This window comes from Pelodiscus sinensis, chromosome 1, assembly GCF_052426305.1.
Source record: "Pelodiscus sinensis isolate ZL-2025 chromosome 1, ASM5242630v1, whole genome shotgun sequence".
Taxonomy (NCBI): Eukaryota; Metazoa; Chordata; order Testudines; family Trionychidae; genus Pelodiscus; species Pelodiscus sinensis.
The window spans coordinates 62,930,725-62,937,205 of record NC_143052.1 but is presented as its reverse complement, the minus strand read 5'-3'; positions in this window follow the sequence as shown (position 1 = coordinate 62,937,205).

The following is a 6,481-nucleotide window of genomic DNA, read 5'->3' as shown; positions in this document are numbered from 1 at the left end:
GCAAGGTGCTCTACGGCCAGAGCAAACTATCACCTTGTCCATAGTGATCAGAAAAGGCAGACAGTTTTTTAAAAGAAATCACAAATACTTTCTCAAAATGCACATGGAGGGTACAGGAAAGCCATCCGTTCACAATGAAGTAAATTAAAATAATCCTGACAACGTTTATAAACTGATCCCTCTACTCACTAGGAGGGAGATGAAAAAGTCTATTAAATGACATGAACATGTCACAACATGTTTCTTGACAGTACATGAAGAAGAGAGAAGTGCCCTAAGAGACAGCTAGATTTATTCTATAATGACATGGTTTTGACAAGCAGCTGCTGTATTTGTTAGATTAATTTGTTAGGTTTTTTTATTCTGGTTTTATTTCAATAATTTATTTTACATCAACAGTGAAATGTAGTGACTAAAATACAATATACAAATCACTATAGATGGTGATTAAAAAATTCAATCTTACACGGGGCTAAGAAAAATAATTCAAAAGTTTTTAAGCATGCAAAAATTGCACTTTATAATAAGGGTAATCATACTGATGACATAAAATACAGCCGGTTCCCAAGTTATGAACGCATCGACTTACGACCGTTCGTATTTATGACCAACCTCCTATACAGCCGGTCCCCAAGTTATGAACGAAATCCGCACTTACGAACAGCAAGGCCGTACATAAGTGAATGTAATCCGACTTACGAACAGATTGAGTTACGACCTAGTGTTTGGTACGAAACTAACTGTAGTGAATTACAGGAAGAATAGAATTTAAAAGCAAATCCTTAGTGGGATCAAAATGAACCCTTTAACAGAGTAGAATATTCAGATCTGAACTCTAATTGTAAATTATACCAACCTAGCTACATTGCTGAGGGTTATGAAAAATGTCATGCCCCAAGAGCTGTAGTGAGGTTGCCTTAACCCTTGGTGTAGACACGGCTAGGTTGGTGGAAGAATTACTTCCTCAAACTAGCTACTGTTTCTCGAGAAGTGGGTTAACTCCATCAATAGAAAAACTCCTTCCATCATGTAAGTGTCTACAGTATGATACTACAGCAGTGTATCAGCAGTGCCATATCTGTGTGTCTGCTACATAGACATGGCCTAAAATTGCCTCTGAATGTCTGCTGAGTCACACTCAGTTCATTGACTAGAATTATGCATAAAAATCGAAGACAATTACTTAGTGCTAGTGTTGGCATGTGGGCCCAATTTATACCAATGACTTTCAAAAGTCAGTGATAGCTTTCTGAGCCAGAGATCTTGGAAAGAAGCCCTAGGGCAGGGGTGGAGAACTTCTGACTTGCCTGGACCCAGTCCCCAAGGCTCAGAGCTCCCCCCAAAGTATTGGGGAGCCCGTGATGGTGCTCCAGCTGGAGCACACAAAATCTACTTGTCTTCCCCTCCATCCCCAAGGATTCTGTATGAGGAGAATGTGGGGTGTGCCTTTCTCCTTCTCGGCTGGGGACCACATCAGTAAGGGTTTGTTTGGGGGTTTGGGGTTTTTTTTGCTTCTCACTTGTGTGCAGCCCTTGACTGATTTTTCTGTGGGTCAGCAGCCCCCCAACCTTAAAAAGGTTCCCCATACATGCCCTAGGGGAAGCTTCTTAGGCTGACATGTATGTTGTGTTATTGGTTTTAAGATATTACAATAGATGCAGACCCCAGGAAGAGACCCCCATCTATACAGTAACTTAGAGTCTGTACAGCATGAAACATCAGCGGGGCTACGTCTACACTGCGCATTCTTGTGCAAGAAGATATGCAAATGAGGCATGGTGATAAATATCGCTGCGCCTCATTTGCATACCTAATGAGCCACTGCTCCTTCTTGCACAAAAATACCCTCTTGTGCAGGAGCCACTCTTCCTGAAAATAAGCAGCAGAACGGCTCCTGTGCAAGAGGGGGGTTTTGCACAAGAAGGAGCAGTGTAGACAGCTCCTTCTTGCGCAAAAGCCCCTTCTGCAGAAATGGTGGCTCATTAGGTATGCAAATGAGGTGCAGCGATATTCATCACCATGCCTCATTTGCATATCTTCTTGCACAAGAATGCGCAGTGTAGACGTAGCCAATGAGTGCCTGAATACTGAAACACATTAACTTTTGTTTATAAAGTCAAAGGTTTCCTTTTATGGTTTTGTGTACACTTTGCAAGAGCAGAGAAGTTGTATACTTTTAAAAACCATACTATTTAAGGCCTCCTTGATATCTTTAAGTTGCAATCTAGCTAAGATTTATGTGTATGCTTAAGTTTGTGCACTGGAAATAGTCTGGTTGGCTTCAGTGAGGCTAAAATATAGTGTGCAAAATTAAGTTTGCACGATTGGAATATCAGGTTGTAACTTGGTGACTCTTTCCTTATCAATGGGAAATCGCAAACCCCCAACACGTTAGTATTCGAAAATTCTTAATAACAAAGTGGCACAAACTTCTGACGTGCCATTTCCCTCAAAGAAAAATCATCATATGAGTTTAGACGTTAGGTTTCCTTAGGGCACTACAAGAAAATACCTAAGGCAACTTTACTACCCAACATAAGTGTTACATGAACATGAAAAGTAGGAACCACAAAAATCTTGCCAGTGGTTGGCTTAATAGTACATTTAATCTGCACAGAGAATTGGAAGAAACTATAAAAGAGAAAGTGTGCTATATTCTTCAGGAAATTAAATGCTGCCACAGTCCTTGCTGGAGAAGGAGACCGGACTTTGTGGTTAAGGCACTGGACTCAAGAATGCTCAATGCAATTCTTGGCTCTGCCATAGCTTTCTCATGTGACCCTGGGCAAGGCACTTAATCTGTAGTTCTCCGTCCATAAAATGAGGTAACCCTACTTCTTTTCTCACATTTTCTGACTTACCTATTTAAGCTCTGACACTGCAAAAACTGACAGACGTATAACTTCACACTTACAAGGAATCCTTTTTTGCTTGCAGGGTCAGGGTTTTAGACCATAAATTATCTGGAGGCAGGGACTCTTTTAACATACACATGTGTGGTGCCTGGGGAAATGATAGATATAGGTTGCCACGGACTTTCTATGGACCAGGACTGAATGCTCCTGAGACTGTAATGCAGTTAGGCAAGATGGTAAAGTCAGTGATTTTTTTTGCTTTCTTTTAAGTGATTTGGGACCTGTGAAGCATTAATAGCAGAGAATGAGGTTCCTTGACATTCTTTTCTTGGATGTTTAGAAGTCCTAAGGTTATGGTTCCCAGAAGAGAAAGGTTAGGACTCCGAGCTCCAGTTCTTCCCTTCTCCAAGTCAATGGTGATTTCTAATTAATTTTTTTAGCTCCTTCAAGCATGGTGGGAAACGTTTCTTTCATGGTGCACATGTGCATGTGAGCAACATATGGATGGGGGAGGGAAAGTAGTTAGCACCCCTTTGTCCTAAATCCCTGTCTAGCCAACTTTTCCCTAGAAGAAAGAGGAGGTTATTTTTATTTCCTATATACAACTGCAAGTTGGATAGTTAAATGTCATATGGCTGTAGCATAGCTGAAGTTTAGAAAAGCAGATTATTTGGTGTTTGCCTTTAGAAGGAAAAACCCAAAGTGTAGCATGCTTTTTCCTTTCTTTCTCTCAACAATCAATAATGATCAGTGCATAGAATGAGTCAAAGCCAAAGATCTTACCGGATTGTAAATACCAGCCTGACACAGGCACTGTCAGCTGCTGCCTAACAATTGTCTTCCATAAAGCCCAACCAGTCCAGACGTGGCTGATTTAAGAAGTAATAATCAATCCGCAGAACTGATTTTTCAGGTCTTCATTCATGTTTCTGAATAACAGGCAAAGAAGGACCATATTCCAAGATGGCCAGCTCTTTTGGCATAATGCAACAATTAAAACCCCAGGCGCTAAAGTGCGTCAAGTTCTGTTGAACAGATAGAAGCCAGGAGAAAATGTGTTCCCTGGAATCTGACTGTACTTTCCATGAGAGCACTTGTCCATTTTTGAAACAAAAACCAGGACTATGTAGCACTTTAAAGACTAACAAGATGGTTTATAAGGTGATGAGCTTTTTTTGCACATTCTTCCTTTGCTCTCACTGACCTTGTCTATGAGCCAACCAGCAAAAGGTGCTCTTCAGTATAAACACAGTGGCTACGTCTAGACTGGCATGGTTTTCTGCAAATGCTTTTAACGGAAAAGTTTTTCCATTAAAAGCATTTGTGGAAAAGAGCGTCTAGATTGGCACAGACGCTTTTTGTGGAAAAGCGTCTGTGCCAATCTAGACGTGGTTTTACGCAAGAAAGCCCCGATTGCCATTTTCGCCATCGGGGCTTTTTTGCACAAAACAGTTTTTAGTTGTCTACACTGGCCCTCTTGCGCAAAAACATTTCTGGAAAAGGGCTTTTGCCTGAACGGGAACATCAAAGCATTTGTGCAAGAAGCACTGATTTCAGACAGTAGAACATCAGTGCTTTTGCACAAAATCAAGCGGCCAGTGTAGACAGCTGGCAAGTTTTTGCGCAAAAGCAAGTGCTTTTGAGGAAAAACTTGCCAGTCTAGACACAGCCAATAAGTTTAGTATGAAGTTATGATATTGCCCAAGCGGCCTCATTCTGAAAATGAGATAGCAGGAATCACAGAGTGCGTTCCTCACGTCGTCGTTGCCAGGTGTCCAGTTTTTGACCAGAATGCCCACTTGAAAAGGGACTCTGATGGCTCTGGACAGCACTGTTGACCAGGCCATTAAAAGTCCATCAGCAGTGCAGAGGGGAACCGGGACTAAGATAGGCTCTTTACCTGCCCTGGCTCCATGTGGCTCTTGAAAGTAGCAGCCAGGTCCCTGTGGCCTCTAGGCTGGTCTGGTAGGAGCAGCAGCAAGCAGGGCTGGATTAAGGCATGGGCTAGCCGGGCAGCTGCCCGGGGCACCAACCTATGGGGGGCGCCTGATGGTGGCTGTAAGGGGCGCTGCAGCTGCCATCAGGCGCTGCGTGCCCGGCTCCCAGATCGCGGGCTGCAGCTGCTCCCAGTGGCCACCAGGGGCGGGGGCCGTGTTAACCTCCACAGCGCCGGCCAGCAGCGCCCTTCCCCCCATGGCCACGGGGCCCTCCATGGCCAGACTCAGCCCGCCCCAGGTGGCCCTGGGCTGTGCGCCAGCGGTGGTAGCCGAGCTGGGCCGGGCTGGGCACGTGCGTCCTGCTGCTGCCAGTTCTGCGCGCCCTCCCCCATGCGCCGGGCGGGGGTGGGGCCGCACATGTGCCCTCTCCCATGTGCCGGCGCGGGGGCAGGGCCATGCATGCGCATTCCCCCAACCTGGGGCGCAATTAAACTGTCTGCCCGGGATGCCGGAATGGCTCAGTCTGGCCCTGGCAGCAAGGGTGGGTGCAGAGGAGCAGAGGGCCTCCTGTAGAAGCCATGTGGGGAATGGGTGGGTCAGGCTGTGCTGGAAGAGGCTCAGGGTGGATGGCTGAGTTGTGTGTGGCTGGGGTTTGGAGCAGCCCTGCTATGTTGTTAGTGTAGAAAAGGTCTGTGTCCACCCCTCCTTTTCTTCCCCTTGCCCCCTAAGAGGCCCACTTGTCCAGGAAAGAGCTCATTCTTCCCCCCCCCCCCCCCCCGGCTCTGCCTGCAGGACTGGGGCACTGTGCACACATTTAGCTCTGCAAAGTGAGCACCAGACTAACCCAAGGCCACTGCTTCAGCCCACCTGCTTCCATCCCATCCCTTCCCTGCAAAGAGGTGACAAATGGGAGGGGGCACGCACTATACTGGGTCACAACCCCACATTCAGTTTTCTGCCAGGGTCTGCAGAAAACTTTGTGTAATGTGTATTTAAGTGTATTTGTGTAATGTGTATTTAATGTGTATTTAACTTTTATAACTTTGTGTAATGTGTATTTAAGCCCAGTACCCTCCACCTCCATCCCCTGCCTGCTGGAGGCAGCCTGGGACCAGGACAGGAGAGGTTAAAAAAAAAAAAAAAAAAAGCACCTGCACCAAACAGCTGGGAGTAGGGAAGAGGAAAGGTCTACTGCTTCTCAGCTTTGCAAGGAGAGCTTAGGTAGGGGAGGAAGGAACAGCTGCTTTCCCTAGGGAAACTGAGGGCAAGGGGGAGGTCTGGGCTACCAGCTGAATGTGTGGGGGTGGGAAATGACACTTGAGTACTTTCTTGGGGGGACCTTTAAATTGTGCCTCCCCCATCAGCAGTTGAAGGGCCTGTCCTCCCTGCTCCCCTGGATCAGAAGAGTCACTCATTTTTGCTGAGGCTCCTGCTGCTTCCCCAGCGTGAGACAGGTGGTTGGGTGTATGTAAAGGAGACGAGTGTTACTGAGATCTGCTCTCCCATGTGCCTCCTCCCAATAGGAGTGGGAAATGGGGTCACAGCAGGTGGTGTCTGCCAGGCTGGCTGACACACATTTACCTTTAATTCAACTCCTGATTACTGATCCACACCCTAAGGGTTAAACTGTTTCTGTTTTCACTAGAAGTTAACAGGATGCTGAAATTCCTCAGGGCAGGGGTCCTTGTC